Source organism: Candoia aspera, chromosome 15 (assembly GCF_035149785.1).
Source record: "Candoia aspera isolate rCanAsp1 chromosome 15, rCanAsp1.hap2, whole genome shotgun sequence".
NCBI lineage: Eukaryota > Metazoa > Chordata > Lepidosauria > Squamata > Boidae > Candoia > Candoia aspera.
In genome coordinates, this window is record NC_086167.1 from 11,432,323 (window position 1) to 11,452,124 (window position 19,802).

Here is a 19,802-nt window from a genome sequence, read left to right on the forward strand (position 1 = left end):
TGTGAGTATGCACACACACACACCTATATGTACACATACATACACACCCACATGTTTCTCCAGGGAAAGAAACGCCTTTCCCAGGATCCAGCAAGGCACACCCTGTCCCCATCTTCCCCAGCTGCATTTGCTCTTCCCCATCGCTTTGCACGCTTTGCACACTCGCCCTCATGGCTTTGCACGCCCTTTGCACCCCGGCTCGACCCTCCCTTTCCAGGGAGGGGCCCAGGGGGCTTTCCGCCCCCCCAGCCTCTCCCAGTCCTTCCAGGGTCCTGCTCCTCCCTCCCCGCTCCCCTCCCCAGGCCGGGCCTCCCCGACGCTCAAGCGCCCGCTGGCTGGGGATGCTGGGACCTGTAGTCCTGCCCCGCAGGGAAGGGGAGCGTCCAGCTGCAGCCCCTCCAGGCAGGGCTTGGCCACCGCCGGCGTCTTCCGGGCCGGAAGAGCAGCCGAGCCGGGCCGGGCCGCCCCGCCGCTCACGCCCCGCTCCGGCCGCCCGGGAAGCAGCCACCGCTGTCAACAGACCTGGCCAGCCCTCAGCTGATCCTGAGGGGCGGGGCCGGGGGCGGGGCCTGGGCGGCCATTGGCCGGCGGGGCTGCGGCGTGGCGCGGGGGCGGGGAAAGGAGGCGTCGGAGGCGGATGTGCGCGAGGCGGAGGCTAGAGCGTCCCGCGAGGGCCATAGATGAGAAGCTAGAGCGGCACCCTTTTTTGCAAAGACACGTGCTCGGGCGAAGCCGCTGGTGGAGTCCTATTTCAGTCGCCTACAGGAAGTTCAATTGTGTGTGTGTGTGTGTATTTGTATTTGCATTTGCATAATAAATTCATAAACATTGTAATATAACACACACACACGATTATATGATATAAATAATCTATATATAATATAAAGCAATATATTCACATGGATGATGATATAAATAATAGATACGTGGTATATTCTATAGGATTGTATAATGTAAGCAATATATTCATATACCTGTGGTTACATTATTTATGTCGTATAATCATACATATATTTGTGTTTATAGATATTACAATAATATATATGTATGTGTATATATATATATATATATGATAGTCACAACTTATATTAGAAACTTAATTTGTGTAATACCATAATTACACATTATTTATTTATGTTTTGGATTCCATCACCACCCATCTCATTCAGAGTGATTATATACTATACTATACTATATAATAACCTATGTGATTATATTATAATAATGTAATCACATAACATACCGCTGTATAAGCATATGCAGATGTATACCTGTTCAAACATATAGACTCCTATATGAAACCTAGCTGCATGCATGTGCGAAAGGGTCTCACCTTTGGCCTCACAGGACTCCCATAAGTACGTGCACTTACCCTTTCCTTATATTCATTTTTTTAAAATTGTGTGTTTTGTATGTTTTAGAGTAATCTAAGCTATTATATGCACACATCTGTCGAAGTCCCCTTCCAAGTTACCATTCATGTCTCTCCCTCTGCCAAGTAACTATCCATCTAGGTTTGCAATCTCTAACCATTCCTAGATTTAAAATACATCCTTATGAATATAGAGCTATAATAGTAGAGGATACCCTTACTGTCTTCAGTTGACATATTCAGTACAAATCAAAGGTATTTTCTCTCCCTACCGGTACATTGTCGAGTATTATGGCACCTCTTTACCTACACAACCAAAAAGTTTTCAGTGGGTTTACTTTTTGCCGAAGTGTTTAGTGTACTATTTTCCTCATTGCCTCAAAGGGGAAGAGCCTTTTAAAAACAGTTTCACTCCATTCCAACTCTTCCGGGTCTTAAGCACAGAGAGTAGAATTCGCCATCTGGGGGGCAGAAGCTGCATGCCCCCCGGCCAAGGATAAGCAAGGCAGGCTTCCTACAAGTACAAATAAGAGTTTCCTCCTGCCCCCACGCCCCCGCGGGGTCGACCCTGCTCCCTCATTGGCTGCTAAAATTAGAAACTTGTAAGATTGATGTCAGCCTGACCAGGTAGACCAGACAGGAAACACAACTAGATAAGCCAATTCTACTTTATTGTAAGGCTACATTAACAAAATCTAGCAAGTCCGAAAGCCTTCCCTATTTACCGCCTGAGTAGTTAGGGCGGGTCCTTCCTAAGTTTCTTCCTTTGGCCGTTCCTCTGTTGAGGGCTCCTTTCTCTTTTATCTGATCATTCCCTGGGCGGCATCTCTTCCCCCTGTCTTCCAAGGTCACCCTCACATTCCATCATAATGGATGAGGGATGTTCCTGGGAAGGATGAGCAAAGAACGTTGGGAGTATATGCTACAAATATCTATTCCCAGCAAGGTCACCCAAGGCATGAAGGTCATCCCAGCTGCCCAGCTAAAGGAAGATGCTTGTCACTTTAGTGACAATGGCAAAGGCATCAATTCTTACTGCGCAGGAGAAGTCAACGATTAACCCCCTTTTTTTAACCGAGAAAACCACATGGACAGAAAATGTAAAATGATTGACGTCTATCTGTGTGGAAAAAAATCTATGTGGTTGCTAGGAGTGGACAACAATGTGATGGCCCAATCAATCAAAGCTTCTTTAGGGTTGTAGAGATGGGGCTGTCTCTGGAGAAATACCGGAACGTGTTGTTTTGAAGGAAGAACCTGAATCAGGTAGGAGTCTGGTAAGACCTCCTCCACATTTTTATTAAAAAGGCACAAGCTTTTGTGAGCTGTGTGGCTTCTTCTGATGTTGGGCTTCACTCCGATTCCATCTAACCCTCAGGCATTCTGAACTCTGAGGGTTTGTATTTTAGGAGAACAGCAAGCCAGTGACTGTCTTTTTAAAATGTACTCATCGTGAACCACAAAAGATCAATGTTTCTCATTTTGTTATGTCTAGTCCATGGCTTTGTGGAGCCAGGAACAGCAGTGGGTAGAGTCCAATATTTCTAATTGTGGGGTTTTGATGAATAGAAGAACAGTGCATGGCTTTTGATGGATGGAGAAGGCTTTGATGTCAGTGATGGCTTGCTAATCAGAGCCAACCCTGTCTGGTGAATACAAATTGCAGGCATTAAGAAGCAGCCTGTCTTTCTTCTAAATATAGTGCAGAGTTAACAAACCCCCCTTTACCAGGGACTGGTTCACACATGGACTGTGACCTTCATCCATCTTGGTCAATTCAGTCTTTGAACCTCTGTTAATTTTCAAAATCAGATCGCGATTGACCCTTCCTCCCCTTATTAAAACTTCCTGGCTGTTATTTTAAGAGCTTGAAATAAGAGATAAACCTGTTTCTCTGCTAATTTTTCTCGTGACAGAATCAATTTGTTCTCCTCCAACCCAGGCTGGTCTTTTCCATTTGATTTCAAATTGGATTTGGACCTCCAGGGATTTTGGATGTCAACCTCCCTAATGTAGTGTCAGTCGAAAGACGGGGAGAGATAAAAAGTCAGCTTCGGTTAATGGGAAATTTATCCTTCAGTCTCCCTCCTTCCTGGTTCTAACTTGGTTTGTCTTGCTTTCTCATTCTCTTCTGCGTTGGTTGGCTAACAGCAGTATAAAGAGATTGAACAGAGATAAGACCTTCAAAAGGGAAATTGTTGTTTGGGAAGACCCAGCCTCAATACACCATGAAACAAGTTTTATCTAGGCTGTTTTCTTTCATTTTTAAAAAGTCCCATCATGTTAGAGGTTGTTCAGGTTTCTACTTATCCCAGCTTTATAACCAGCTATGGAGGCCCATTTCACAGTGGTGGCGAACCAGCAGCGTTCCAGAGGTGCTGAATTACAACTCCTGTGTCTTCCAGGTGGGTTGGCCAATACTGAAGGTTACATACCGCTAGGATGATTGGTTTCACCCGTATTAGGAATCATCAGATGTTCACAGCCAGATCTTATTCTACGGGGTTCGCCTTCTACTGGGAGTTGAACTCATGGACCACAGCATTTTAGGTATATATGGAACATCTTGCCCCCTGCAGTGAGGTTGGCCCTGATTCTTCTGGCCTTCAGGAAGAGCGTCAAGACCTGGCTCTGCCGACTAGCTTGGGGATCCAAGAGTGGTAGGCAGCCCTGGGGGTGGCTGGTGGTTTGAAAAAGAAAGAAAGTTTCCCTCTTTTATCCTCTTCTGTCTTCTGTAATTTTTGTGTTTTTATAATGGTTTTTATGCCTTTTTTATCTGTAAGCCGTCCAGCGTCACTCTTATAGTGAGGTGGGCGGTGTATAAATTTAATAATAATAATAATAATAATAATAATAATAATAATAATAATAATAATAATAATAATAATATACATTGCATTAGCTTTAGGAGCTATCCAGGATGGTAGTCTGTTTATTGATAGACCCAATACTGAAGTATATCCCCGCCCTTGGACTATGTTCACATAGGCAGAAAGAGGGCTTTATGTCAATTGCCCAATACATTCTGTTGAAATTGATTTATGCCTATGACAGGTGGCCACCCAAATCTGACCTTGAATGCTTCTTAAGTCACTCCTGGTTTGGAAGCTATCGATGGTTGTGCAAAGCATATTTTTTAGCCGTGTACGACAAAGATGCATGGGTGACTCTACCCATGGCTTGGGCCTGGGTAAACCACCCAGCAGCTCTTAACTGAATAAGCCATGGTTAAGTGCATCCATCCACTTCTCAGGATGCAGCACTTAACCATGGCTTATTCAGTTAAGAGCTGTTGGGTGGGTTACCCAGGCCCAAGCCATGGGTAGAGTCACCCAAACACAAATGATCTAGCGTGACATAGGTGGGAGTCCCAGAGCCAAAATTTGGCTTGCTTACCTTTTTGAACTATGGGCAAGCTTGTATACAACCTCTGTGAGATGTTCAGAAAAAATTTGGGAGCCAGAACATGTGCAGACGGGATGGTGTGAAGAACAAAATCCACCTGGATAACCCCAGCTTGGTGGCAGGTTATGTGCAATTCCCATGGGAATCCTTTAAGCCAGTGTTTTTCAAACTCTTTTTTAAAGTCTCAAGAAAATATTGATGGTAGGAAAAAGGCAAAGGAAATGGGGGCAAGAGACAGCAGCCTTTGGGGTCTTAGAGGGAGCAGCAGGAAGCAACCCAACCCCTTTGCTTCCTGGCAAATGGGTGTTTTGTGATGGTCTGTGTCCATTCTGGGAACCATTTTGCGAGAGCACCCACAGCACAGTTCATTTCCAACAACTGGCTGGTGGCACGCTTGCTGTACAACGAAACTGGAACCAGAAAGGACCTCTTGTTAGTTTCTTGTTGGAAGCTGGTCTGTTTGATTCATCCTCAAGCAATTCTGTCTTTCCATGCCATGGGAACGAAGGGGTGAATGCGCCCGGGGAACAAATGCTGTTGATGTCAAGAAGCCACCATTGCTAAGGCAAGGCTCAGTGCAGCACCTGGACCACTAGATGGCGCTGTGGGTCTTCTCAAACCATCTCTCACCTTTTTTTTTAATTTAAAAAAATCATTCCTGGAGATTTCAGTTTAGCCCTTTGTGCTTGGTGGTGTTATCTTCAGCCTCCCCCCTCTCCCTCCCCTTGTAAACTCTTTGTAAGCCCTCTGGCAGTTTTACAGATAAAATGAGAAAAGGGGCGGGGGGGGGAGGAGGAAAGGAAGCCCCAGGCGGGATTTCTCAACCACCTTCTTTATCACACCACTGTAACAACTACGAATCCTGTCCCTCCTCCCCCCCACCCCCCACCCCTGTTTTTCTGAAAGCAGCTGTAGCCCTCAGGCCCTTCAACTTGCTTTAATAGCTCAGCTTTCGGTGGGCACAAAGGAGCTGTCTGGGATCCTAACCATGAGTCTGCATTGAGGATCTTGCGCAGCATAGTGGAGCAATTGTTGATTGCTGCAGCATGGTGGACCAATTGTTGATTGCCGTCTAGGACAGCGTCTTGTGACAGAAGCTAGAATGAGGTTCACATAATTGGCTTTTTTTTTTTATCCGTTCAGTCGTGTCTGATCCTTGGAGACTCCCTGGACAAGTCCCTGCCGTTTTCTTGGCAAGGTTTTTCAGAAGTGGTTTGCCATTGCCTCCTTCCTAGGGCCAACACAGAGTGCTTGGCCCAAGGTCCCCCAGCTGGCTTTGCATGCAAAGTGGGACTAGAACTCACAGTCTCCTGGTTTCTAGCCTGGTGCCTTAACTACTACACCAAACTGGCTGTCACCCATGGATAACTTGGCACCGATCTGCAGCATTAACCCAGTGTTTCAGCCAATGCAACCCATCAAACGTGCATCATCTGTGTGGTTTGAGTTAATGCAGCTCACTGGGCTATGTTGGGTGAGGCCAGCCATAATGGGACTGGTTCTCCTCGTGTGCCTCAATGTTCCTAGCACCATCATTTGCACAAGCATGGATGCACAGGTCTTAGGAAGTCCTAGATCTCACTGGTGGCCATTTCTGAGGACCTCTTTGAAAGCAAGGAATGACTCAAAGATTGGACAAATGGCCGCCAAGACATTTCCTTGGAGAACAGGGTGGGAGAAAGAAAGGGGGTCCTGATGCTTAAGGATGGTAGGGTTACCAAGGAACTCTCTCTCCCTTTATGGCCTTCTCCAAAGGCTTTCTCACAACACATTAACCCTGAGAACAGAATTAACTCATCTGTGGGTTGGTTCAGTGCCTCAGACCAGTAACCAACTGAATGAGCTGGATTCTCACATCACCTGAAGCCACAGGAAGCCACACCAATGTTAAACTCACACAGCTTAGGTTATTGTACAAATGCAGCTGTTCAACTGTTACTGACCTGGCTAAGTGTGTCGAACACCCCCCACCATTCCTTCTGACCAAACATCTTGTCTTTCCTTTAACTTTTCAAAGGAGGTAGATGCACCACCAAGCTAAGTTGGAGTTTTACCTAGGAGGAGGAAGAGGGTAACAGGATAGGACTGGCATTGTTTTCTTTTTCCCCATACTGAACATTTTGGTGTTGGGAATTTTCTCAGGTTTCTTAATGGTTGGTTTGATGCCAGCCTTTCCCGTTCTGTTTTGCCAAAACATGGGTAACCAAGTTATGGGCTTTGTTTTGCTAACTAGTGATTGTACAGGGCCTCTTTCTGTAGCCTTAAATTTGTATCCTGGCTTGAAAGTAAGATAGGAATCATGCAAATCTACAGCAAGCAATTACCTTGAGGACTGATTAATTATGTGCCATCAAGTTATTGTTGTTGACTCTTAGCGACCACATAGATAGGTTTTCTCCATGACAATCTATTCTTAACCTGGTCCTTCAGCTCTTCCAACAGTGCACCCATCGCCCCTGTAACTGAGTCCACCCACCTTGCTGCTGGTCACCCTCTTCTTCTCTTTCCTTCCACCTTTCCCAGCATCACAGCCTTCTCCAGAGCTTATCTTGAAGAGCTTTGGGTTTAAACCTAGAATTTTGCCGCGGTGACTTCATGGTCCCTGTTTTACTCCATTCTAAACTGGCTTGATTTTCTCTTTGGCCTTGCAGGCATAAAGACCACTTGCTCTTCAGTTGTACTGTTGTCCTCTACCCCCCCTCATAGAACATCTGGATCATGCATTAGTGTGTGTCTCCCTCCATGCTGAAGGAGTTTTCCCATTTTATTCCCTTCCAACTTGAATCTCATTTTCTTCCTGTTCTTAATGCGTAGCTTCTCTTGTCTCTGATGTGTTTTCCCTCCATTGCGTTCATCAGCTCCCAATTTAGCATAATCTACAGATTTCATCAGCCTTCTGGCTCACTTTCTTGGGTGGCTGGTTTAAAATAACAGCAGAGAAAGCTTTGGATTGCTACGGCACCCTGATTGTCAGAAGGGGGCGGCGTGGAAGTAGCCAAGACATTTTGCCCTGAATTTTTCCTAATATCCAGTGGGTGAAGATTTTCACGAAACAACAAGGTTCATGCAATATGGTGCTCAGGGAGAACTGGATCGATCAGGTCTTGTTATGAGAGCTAGTTTGGGGTAGTGGTTTAAGGCACTAGGCTAGAAACTCAGAAATTCTGCATTCTAGTCTTGCCTTAGACCCAAAGCAGCTGGATGACTTTGGGCCAGTCCCACTCTCTCAGCCTTAGGAAGAAGGTAGCAAGGGCAAAACCTTTCCAAAAATGTTGCCAAGAAGAAAACCTCATGGACTTGTCCAGGCAATCACCAGGAGTCGAGACAGACTTGAGGGCACAAAGAAATTTAAAAAGTTACAGCCAATTGTGGTTTATGCAATAAACCATGGTTAAAGCAGGTGATAGCTTCATGTGATATGTGGCCATAACCAGATTCCTTGATTTTTTGCCACCGCAGACCCACACAGCTCTCCTACAACATGAACATAACCCATTCATCTTTTTCCTATTTAAATAAGACTTGTGTGTGACAGCATAAAAGCTAGGTAGTCCCCCCCCTGCAAACTCTATAGATCTAGGAGAAGTAAATTAAGCTGTTAAACTAGACTTAAGCGTAGAAAGACTGCTGCAATTGCTCAGATGTCTGTTAATTGTGTATATAAATGAGGTCAGCAGATGCTGAGCTACTGAACTCTGGCATTCTTAAACAGATGATGGAGCCCAACTGTCTTGCAACTGCCCAGGGTTTTCGGTAACCCCCAGTACCTCCATTGGGGGTGGTTATTTAAATATTCAAGAGGGGCCTGCAAGCCGCACGACATATGTCAGTGTGTGGGAAGAAGGCCACTCGGGAGCGTTTCATCCCCCCACTCCCCCTGGACTGACAGTCATGGCTTCTAGCTTTCAGCGTGACTACATGCAACAAAACAGATGCCTGGGTTGCTGATGTGGTTTCTGAGTCTTTGGACTGTTGTTTGCTCAGCAACTCTCAGCAGGTGGCTCCCTGGCTGGGCTCAGAAACTAAGCAGGGCCAGGCTTGGTTAGGAGTGGGATGGAAAACCAGAGCTAGAGCGGTGAGTGGAAAATGCAGGTCTGCCCCGTCTATGAGATTCAATGGGAAATGCCTGTGATAGACAAACCGGAGGATGGAAAGGCCTTCTTGCGGATGTGACTACATTTGTTAGCAGTTAGGTCATGTCAACGAATTTAGAGCTGAGAAGGAAGGAAGGAGAAAGGGAAGGAAGGAGATAGGAAGGAGGGAAAGAAAGAGATAGGAAGGAAGAGGGAGGGAGGGAAGGAGGGAAGGAGAGAGGGACCATCAAGGAGGGACTTGGACCACAGATCACACAGACCAGAGCTAGAAGGAAGCGTGAGAAAGAAACTCAAAATAACCCCTCCTTGATTTTGTTGAGTATAAGATGGGGCATAAAGAAACTTGGGCCAGCTTTCCAGGTTTTGTTATTCTACCCTACAACAATAAAGTCACGTTTCTGGAGTCCCTGCAGTGTCTGCTTCTTGACCTGGCCTACCTCAAAGGGCTGGCAGGTCACCACTTTCACTACATTCTCTTTTAAACTCAGAAAGAAATCTTTAAGTTTCAATTTGTAGCACAGCCTTTCATTCAACTTAATATCTCCCTCCTTCCGTCCCTCCCTCCCACCCTCCCCTCTCTTTCTTTCCTTCCTTTTCCTTCCTTCCCTTCCTCCTTCCTTCCTTCCTTCCTTCCTTCCTCCCTCCCTCCTTCCCTCTCCTATGTCACATGGCCTTTTACGCACGTTGCGTTTCTTTTTACTGCTCTTCTTTTACTCTTTATGTCATGCCATGTTATTATGACCTGTGATCACAACAATAAACTTATTATGATAAAATAATAATAATATTAATAAGTGCATCCCGGAAACAGTGGCAAACCTTTTCTGTATTCCTGCCAAGAAAACCACGTGGATGTCATTTTCAGTGGTCATTTCAGGATGTGTTTTGTTGGCAAATTGCAAGGAATCCAAGTGACAGGTAAGGGGAAAGTGCTCCCCTGTGAAAATCCTCCTGAATTGGAGGCCAACAACCTTTCTCTGTTTTAAGCAGCTGAGTAGAGCATCCTTGTGTTTGCAAAAGCCATTGATTCTAGGATCAGCATTTGTGGTTTTTCTCGGGCTGGGCGGGTCTGCAGAGCTGAGGGTGTGAATCACACACCAGAATGTTCCCCACCAGGAAAGAAACCTCCTTCACACTCCAGGGTGAAGAAAGGGAGCTTGTAAGAGAGGAAGTTGGACTGGCGCCTAATTCTGTGGGTGATTGTGATTCACACTCGCAGCCTTGAAATGGGTACAGCCAATAATCTCTTCCTGGTTCCCGACCTCTGCAGGGGGACAGGGTTGGTGGTACTTGGGGGCCTGCTGGAGGGACGACCAAGAGAACAGCTCTACGGTAGAGTCTCTGCGATGCATGATCACCTGCCATTCAGGTCTGCTGATGAAATTCCAAGATGGTGCGTGTGTGTTTTGACGGTGCTAAGTAGCTGTGGCTTTCACACCCCAGCAGGTGCTAAAACAAATATAATTTCTGGTGACGGTAGAGAAAGATGATAGAGAATGTCAGGCGAAGGGGAGGGGGGCACCCTGGGGAGAGAGGGAGAACAGATTTGCCGTTATTCATTGTGGCAGGAAAGACGTTACTCTCTGCACTCAGCTTTGCTGTCAGCACGCATTTAAACATCTCAGCCGGTGATGCTCCTCATCAGGCTGACGGATGCTCTCAAAGTCACTTCCTGTTGTCCAGAAATGACGTGCCTATCTCTCAGCCACTTCTAAGGCGGTAGGAGATGTCCTCTCCAGATGGACGGCCCATTTGAACTGTGAACACTTGTGGCTGGAATCTGCACTGTCCTATTCCGGGCAGGCTTCATTGGCTGGGGCAGGTGGACACTGCTTCTCTTCAGCCATCAAGAGCTGGGGGATCATGGCAGCGATGGGCTGATGTCCCCAGAGGTTTTTTTTTTTTTTTTGAGACAAAGGCCATTTTGCAAAATCGGGATACTCAGTTGAAATGAGCAAGATCAAAGCAAGCTAAAACGGGTCTTCCTCAGACGATCAAGATGATGTTTTCTGAGACTGCATGCAGAGCAGCTTCTGTTGGCTTCTTCCAACCTTCTTCCCGTTTGGCTCCTGATCCCTGTGCTGGGACTGTGATTAGCAGCTGTCCAGGCTCCAGCAGATCTGGAACTTGTGAAGAGCTGGTTCCAGGGGTGTCTGCTAGGTGTGGTCGAAAAAGTCAAGAAGTCAGCCATGGTGGTGTGATCAAAGCTCCACCCTTTTTTTTAAAATGAGCAATGCCTCATCATGGCCACCATCTTGACTTTTTTTGACCACATCCTGCAGGCACCCCTGGTTGTTGCTGTTGTTGCTTTCAACTCTTTGGGACTGGTGACCATCACTTCATCAGGACTGTCTATCAGCAGCTGTTGCTTTATATTCTTGTAAGCTCCTGCTTGGTCATTCATGGTAGCATCTGCCCTACTCATCTCCTGCCAGTCTCTGTTTCTGCTGCTTTTGATTTTCCTAAGCACCAGCATCTTTTCCAAAGACTCCTGCTTTGGCAGGATGAGTCCAAAATATTTAAGCTTGTCATCCGTCCTTTCAGCGAGCCGTCTATTTTCACTTCATCTTGTTCTGAATGTGTTGTTCTTCTGGCAGTCCAAGGTGTTGTCATCCATGTTCTCCCATGCTGTGATCCAGCAGCATCCACTGCAATTTATTCAGCCTTTTGGATGATCCAATCTTTGTAGCCATTTCTTAAAACTGGGGAAACCCATGGTGTTTGTTGTCAGCAGGATATCTCTGCATTCTCATTATTTTATCCAATTACTCTTCTTCCCAACTAACCAATGTCTGTCTGCTTCATGGCTATAGTCCCCTCCTTGTGAGTTTTTGAACCTAGGAAAATCAAGTCTGACACTTCTTCAATGCCTTCTCTGCCAGCTGGTGTTGGGGTGGCCTGCAGAAACTTAGTTTGTGCCTTCTCATTGTGAAGAAGTCCAAGGAATTACACAGAACACTTCATCCCCTTTGCCTGCCACCATCTCCCCATTTCTGATCAGTCCCAATTCTTTCAACACATCTCAGTGTTCCCAAAGACTAGAAAGTTGGCCCTTTTTAAAAATGGAAGCTGAGATTCCTGGGGATGCTGAGCTCTGATATTAGGACTACCTCTGTGATCCTGGCAGAAATGGTCCCTCTCTTCTTTCATTTTGGGGAGCAAGGACTTTTGGAAGAAGCTCCCTTTTCAGAGGTGGCTTCCAAGTCAGCAAAATGGCCCCTCTTAGCTTCCATTTCCATAACATCTTCTTTTTGTCCACCCAGAAAGGAAACAATCTTCTCAGGAGTTTGCAGCTTGCAGCAATTTAACATGCCCTGAGCTCCCTCACGCTGAGAAGGACCCTCCTGCACATGTTTTCCAAAATTAAACAATGGGGAACGACCAGGGAATGATGTGGGAAGGGAAGAGGAAAAAAAAAAAAAAGCTACCACCACCACCACAAAAGCCCAGCATGATTAAAATGTCTCTGGGGCCAGCGGGAATCCCCCCCGAGGTGCTTTTTGCTCCAATAACCACACCTTTGAAATTGCTTTATTGCTTTAATAATGTGGTGGCGAAAAGCAAGGGGGTGGGGACCTGCCACATTTATTATTTATGCCTGCAAAAGATGAAAGTGGGCAATTACAGCCTTTTAGAAGGAATGGGTTCAGGAGAATTGCCTGCCCTGTGTTTGCGCCGTCTTTTTTAATGGCCTCCGTCATTAACTTTGAACAGGCCCATCCCTGTAGCTCTAAGAATGGGTCGGTGTGGGCCTGGCATCTGTCCAAAAGGCAGGCTGACTTTGTTGGTCTCCTGAATCTCCTGTTGTGGAGATGCTTGGTGGGTTTCCTGAATCTCCTGTTGTGGAGATAGGGTTGGTCTCCTGAATCTCCTGTTGTGGAGATGGGGTTGGTCTCCTGAATCTCCTGTTGTGGAGAGAGGGTGGCCTAGTTGTGGACCTCCTCTTTTCAGCCCTTAGCATCTCCAGCTGCAAGAACCTAGTGGTGGTTAAGTGGAAAGGGCTTCATCCCAAGTATTCATGTTATTTGCCTGTTTTAGGCTTCACATGTTGGCCAACACAACTAATTTGGCTTAGCAAAGCCTGCTTAAAAATAAAACAGCAGCTTAATGCTCCGTGTGAACCCAGCCACTCACGGCATTAGTGTCAAAAAGACTTGACATCCACTTGGGGGGCTAAATGGAAAAATAGCCTGACCTTGGTCGTTTCTTCGGGGTCCCTCAAATAACCTGGCCCCAGAAGCATGCTGTCAATCAATGCAGCTCATGGAGCAGAGGTGTAATAAATACTGTTCTGCTGCTGCATTTTGAACCAGCTGGGTTTTTCCCCCCTTCATCAGCCAATTTTCCCCCTTTGCCTTAGCAAAGCTGTGAAAAGAACAGGCATGGAAGGTGAACGTGGAGCATTCGTCTCCTCTGTGCCAGGAGCTGGTTTTGTGAACAAAGAATCACAATGCTCTAGCAAAATTTCTCTCCCCACTAAATTTCCATTCAGTGGTAGAGTGCAGAGCAGAAAGTATGCGTTGTCTGGGTATCATCAAGAGCCTCACTTGATCCAGTCCTACGAGAGAGTCGGCTGAATTTCCCACTCGAGGCTCTGCTTGAAGGATCAAAACAAACACACTATTGTTTCCAGCCATTCAACACTGCAAAGGGAAGGGTGAAAACATTTAAGCAGCCCCTGGTGAATTATGGATGAGTGTCTCAGTTCCTACACCGTGTTATGAACAAGAGTGGCGTAGCTTAATGTGGCTGGTTGGTCATGGACTATGGCTTGGTGTAATGTGTGAATGCTGTGTGTGTAGGTCTGGACCAAGGCACCAAGCCATTTCCAGCAAAAGAAGTATTTTCTGCAATTATGTACCAACCTGCTAGCAGGTAGAAGAAGATGGAGGCAGAAACGTGTGTAATCTTTTTCTAGATGGTGCTGAGACGGAGGGTGGTTGGTTTTCTCTCTTTCAGCGGGGAACAATTCATGCAAACCTGGTATGGCATATCCAGCTGTGCTAAGGTTGCTGTGTTGTCACCCTTGAATCCCGCTCTGTATCTTGCTCCTGCGTGAGGAAGCCTTCCAGCAGAATGCCGAGATTAATTTGACTCTGCTTTATTTCACGCGGCGAAGAAACAGACGTACGTCCTGGAACAGACGTGGAAGTGGTTCTACAGCAGCACTTCGGTGGCTTTGTGAGATCTCGGAAAACATCAGCCAGGTCAGACCTGGTTAGTCCTTGTAAAAAGATTCTGGAGGAAGGCAAAACATCAGGGATGTGGCTAGGACAGCTTTTCTCAACCTTTTGACCCCGGAGGAACCCTTGAAATATTTTTCAGGCCTCAGGGAATCCCTGCCCAATCAGGCTCAAATATAGGCCAGGAGTTACAAAATTATTACACTCGTTTCACAGGTAGGCCTGTCTAGATGCATCAGCAGTGTTCTTAAACTGAAAATAAAGAATGAAGCTTACCTCTTTAATGTGAAGTTGCCCGAATGTGAAATAATATTATAAATAAATTGTGATCTCCCAGGGAACCCCTAGTGACCTCTTATGGAACCTGAGGGTGCCACGGGACCCTGGTGGAGGAACTCTGGCTAGGTTGTCCTTAGGAATCAAACTCAACTGGAGGGAGACTGGAGTTTGCTGAGAAGTTTTGTGCCATGAGGACGAGGCCAACTTGAGGATTATTCCCTGCCTCCCTTTCCTTCCTGTTTTGAAAGTCAGCCATCAAATGGCAAGTTTGCTTCACTGATGTACATAGGTAGCAGCCAGCGTGTGCAATTGTGTTGCCGGGCTTTCAAAAGTGAGCTTTGTGTGGCTTATTCATGAGAAGGGCTTTAACATCCCTTCGCCTGCAGACCATGCCCTCCACGTATCTTGAAGGGAGGTTCTGTAAGCCCCCTGTCGAACAATGTCTTGGTCCTTGTGGTGTTGGCCAACTGGAGGACACTACCCGTTATGTCTTCCACTGCCCCATTTACAATGAGATTGGGCCAAATTACTGAGGATAGGTGAACTCAAGTTCTCAACCCCTGCCCCCCAAATTGATCTATCTCCTTGCAGACATGTTCCCAGTGGTCAACACCCAACTTGCTCCATTTGACCTGCTGTCATTTAAACCTAGAAAGACAGACTTAAGTTCTTAGTCCTTAACTTTGGCTTTATCTTGCTGAAGCCTTTTTACACCTAATGCTCTTTTTGTCACTTTGTTTGACAATCTTACTATTTTACTGTTATTTTATTGTATTTTATGGGGCTGTAGATGTTATGGCCTGCAGTTACAACAATAAACTGACTTACTTTTTGTGGCTTAAGTTCAGCATCCTTGCTCATAGGGAGCTGCGACTGCAGCTAATGAACTAAACAGGGTTCCAGCAACACAAGCATGCCAAGAAAGAAAGGAGAAAGGATTGAAAAATGTAGTCTAATTTCACGCTGCCAGGAAAAATAGCTTGGACTAGTTGTGGTTGTGTTAGGGGGAAGGTAAGAGGCTGAGTGGCCTGTTTGATCTGGGTGTCTCAGCTCAGGAACTGGGCTTCATACCAACCTTAAATTCTTTGAAACTTTGACATCAATACAGGGAGGGATAAGATTACAGCTGCTTATCCTGTCCTGGCTATTCTGGATAAGATGAACCCTTTTTATGTGCTCAGAGCCAGTCTCCTTTTGAGGGCTGTCCTTTTGGGGGGCACCTTCCAGAAAGGCTTAGAAGGAAGCAATGATACCTTATAGCTGGTAAAGAAGAGATGGATGATAAATGGAGATTCCCATACCTAAGAGCATCAACTCTTTCCTTTTTATAAATACAGAATCAATCTGGAGACCAGTCTATACCAGGCCTGCATGGAGGTCAAGATAAATTTTGCAACTTGCAGACCTGTATGGAGATTTTTCAGAAATCTCTTGGCTATATGGCCAATCACAATCTAAAGAGGAGTTTGTTTGTCCTTGAAGGCAGTGTGGCAGTTGGAGAAGTGGCCTTGGGACAATTCGTTGGATAAAATTAGGTTCTCCCTTTAAAAGTTTGCCTTTTGCATTCTTGGATTGCATTGTCAATGGCAAAAACAGCATCCAATTAATAAGCAAATTGTTTTATCTCTTGCTTAGGGCTTTGGAAAGTCCTAAATTGCATAATTTAGGAATAAGTCCCCTTAACATTCTTTTGGAAGACCAGAAGACAACATTTCTGACCAGTCATGCTGCAAAATCATGTTAACACTGCTTGGATTTATGCATCTTTTGCTCAGGTCTTGCTGGTTCAGCTCTCTTAAGGGCTTTTATGGACAATTAAAGTTTGATTTTTGTGCAGCCCTGCGCCTTCTTAACGATTTTTGTCTAGCAAGTCCAATAAATGCCCTTGTTGGCCATCTGCTTGGGAAAAAAGGTTTCATCTTTTAAGCTAGTAATTAATGCTTCTCAGTTGTGTTCAAGGAGTAACATTCAATAAAGTAGTCTCAGCTTCCTGGCTTGGAAATGGGGGAGGAAAGGTAGTTTTTGGAGAACAATGGTGTGTCCTCTAGGTCTTCATTTCACAGCCCTTGTCATCTGCCCACAGATCCTGTGTTTTTGTCTTTCAAGGCCAAAAGGCCAACCCAGAAACCGACCAAATCCAATCATCCAAACCCATAGCTCTTCAGATGTTGCAGAATCACAACGCCCACCATTCCTCACCATTGGCCAAGCTGTTGGGGATGATGGGGCTCAAAGTCCCACACATTCCAGCCCTGGCATAGTCTTTGCCCTTAAGTTATCTTGCATGCCATGCATGCCATGCCAAAAGACTAAACTAAAACAGTTGACTTCCTTTTCTGTTTGTTTCAGAACACAAGCCGGGTGGTTTTGAAATGGAGGAAGACCTTCACGGGGTAGGTTTCATTCCTAATGGTTGTAACCAGCTCTAATTGCAGAAGCCTTGTTTTTCAACTGATTTCTTTAATGCCAGGGGGATTAGATGTTCAGTTTCGGTTAAGCCGAGTAAAAGGACAGTGAACCTTGTGCTGATGCTTGCAATTTTAAAAGGGGGGATTTAGACTCATCAGTTTGCCTTTCCCTTAGTCCTGAAGCTTAGAAATGGGGATATAAATTCCTAACCCCCTCCTGCTTTCACTTTGTTTTTTTCCATTTTACAACAGGGATTTTAAGCCTTTCATGAAAGATACTTACACCAAGAAGTGCTTTTTTTCAAGCCTGCTATATCCAATCATATGAAACCCTGACTTTACAGATGGTGTTCCTCACAATCTCAGTGTCCTGCAGCTGGCTCATCCAAACCAAAGAAGGACTGGGCTGACTTTTGGCTCAACAATTATTGAATGTTATTTAGGGAAGAGGAGTGGAGGAATGGGGATGAGGGTTGGAGGGATCTTTCTCCTTTCAACGGAAAGACTAATGAATTCTGGGAGATGAACTTTTGAATACTTTCCAGAGCACTTGCTCTCCAGTGTTTCCATTTCTTTAAAAAAAGCCCAGTTACGAGAAATATTTAAAACAGAGGAAGGAAGGAAGGAAGGAAGGAAGGAAGGGAGGGAGGGAGGGAGGGAGGAAGGGAGGAAGGGAGGAAGGGAGGAAGGGAGGAAGGAAGGAAGGAAGGAAGGAAGGAAGGGAAGGAGCTGGGGGTTGGGGGAAGAGGGGAGAGGATGCCAGACAGCTGCCAAGCCTGTCTCAGCAGGCTGTAAGCTCACAATCCAGAGAAAGACCAGCTTCCAGACAGGGAGCATGTGGCTTGATAAATGTCTCTTGCACTCTCTGGAGATGGACTTGCAGGAGGGAGGGAGGTCATCTCACCATCAATTTGTGAGTCTCACTTCCTTTAATTATGCTTCCTAGGGAAGCCCTTTGCCCTCCCATGCCACCCACCCAAATTCTTCTTTTGACATCAAGGGTGTTTTGCATCCTGAGCAACTCACTGCAGCACATTAATTCCCCGATGCAACCCTTCTAAGACCTCTTCACACATCACGCTCACTGGAGACCCCACACTGGGGTGGGTTAATGCAATGCACAACCATAAATCAACCATAACATTACCTTAGAATGCTGACCAGATCAAACCTCCATGGAGTCTCCCACATGGAAGCATTAATGGTTGGGATAGCGTCTACCTCACATATGCCATGTTCAAAGGATGCTGCCCATGATATGGGCTGTGGGAGGTGGTGGTCTTCAGGCTGCTTCACCAGGTGCTCGATGTTTGAATTACAACTAGTTCATCAGCTCCTCTGCTAGAACTACTTTATTGGTGGGCTATCCCGCACTCCCAGATCTTCTACATGGTGCCATATTTGGAAACTGTCCCGTTTACAGAGCCAGCCTTAAGAGGGATACCCTGCTGAGCTGACAGCTGTCTGTCTGAAGGAGTAAGAGGGGCTGATGTTTTGCTGTTAGAAGCATCTTTATCTTACTTATTTTATAGGGATGGCCATTGTTTTCTCTCTTGGCTCACTCAGATATCCTGCAGCCAAAATGGTTACTGTGTTATCCCATTGCCAATGCGATCACGGGATCATAAACTTCTAATTTGTTCATTTTGGGCTGCCCTCCAGTTTGGGTGGAAGGGAGGAAGCTTCAGCTTTTGTGTGCAAGGCAGATCATCCGCCTGACAAGGAAGAGAGAAGGTTGGATATTGATTTCAGATGTATTATTATTATTATTATTATTATTATTATTAGTCTGACACTGACTGAGGGTTAATCTATCACTAAAGTCTCCTTGCGTCAACCTTGGCTCATGGTGTCTATGGGGATACCTCCACACAGTTTTCATGTAACTGTATGGAAGTGGTGAGATGGTTTTCCATGGTTTTCTTCCACAAGGTTTCTTAATCTCTCATCTAAGAGAGCTACCATATCTGGGTTGCAAAAATCCTAAGCACCACCAGGTGTCTACAGCCTAGCATTTCCTGGTGATCTCTCAACCAGATACTAAGTCCAATCATGCATCACTTTTGTGAGATTGACCAAGGTCAGCCAGGACACTAGATGTACAGAGAAATGAAGGAGTCAAGACTGTCACAGTAGAGGATATTTTGGGGGATTATCTTTTTCCAGGTCAACATCTCTGCCCCTAGCATTTGAGCATGTAAGCAGAAGTTTGTAGCATTCACACCTTCTCTATCACAAGGTCTAGAGAGCAGTGGAGATGGCCTTGAGGGAAATATGCAGAAACTGTTTCAAAAAACCAAACAGGCCATTACTTGAGGCCTGGGGAAGGAGATGGAGTAAGGAGGAGACACAGGTTGCGTCCTCCTTGACTCACTGGGCTATCAGAAGGAGGGGAAGAAGAACACAAATGGGCTTGCCAGATTCTCTTAATATAGCCTGTCTCAATAAAGCCTAGTTCTAGCCTTCTTGTGAAGTTAAGTTTGTCTCCTGATCTGGACAACTTGAAGGGCTGATAAGTGACGATTTGTCATGACTCAGTGCCTTCAAGCATAGTACTACTTCAGCCTCTGCTCCCCTCCGTAGCTGCAACCGGGCAAGGACCTCCATGCATAGCTCAGCTGTAATAGCAACAGGATTTCTTTTTGCCTTTCCTCAGAAGTCCTTAGGGGTCCTGCAAATTCCCTCCACCATCATCCCAGTCAATACAAAAGGTGCATACAGGGCTCCATTGCCAGGTAACATATGATGATAATAAAATACACTAGGCTGAATGATCTAAAATTGTGGTCTTCTCCCAATCTGTTGCAGGTTTATTGTTCTTCCTTTTCCTGGGCAAATAGCACAGTGAGCTGTTATCAGTTGCTGGTTCTATTGATGTTCTGCTTTTTGGCTTGGGGGGAGAAACATCTAGGAAGTCAAGAGTGTTGACAGCAAAGCTGGAAGCCCATTCTTTGGCTTGTAATCCTTGTGAAAGATGGTGGTTGTTCATCGCCACGCCAGTTGAGCTGGGAAGGGGAGGGTGGAGAGACACCAAGCTGTTCCTTGTCATCTCCCGCAAGGA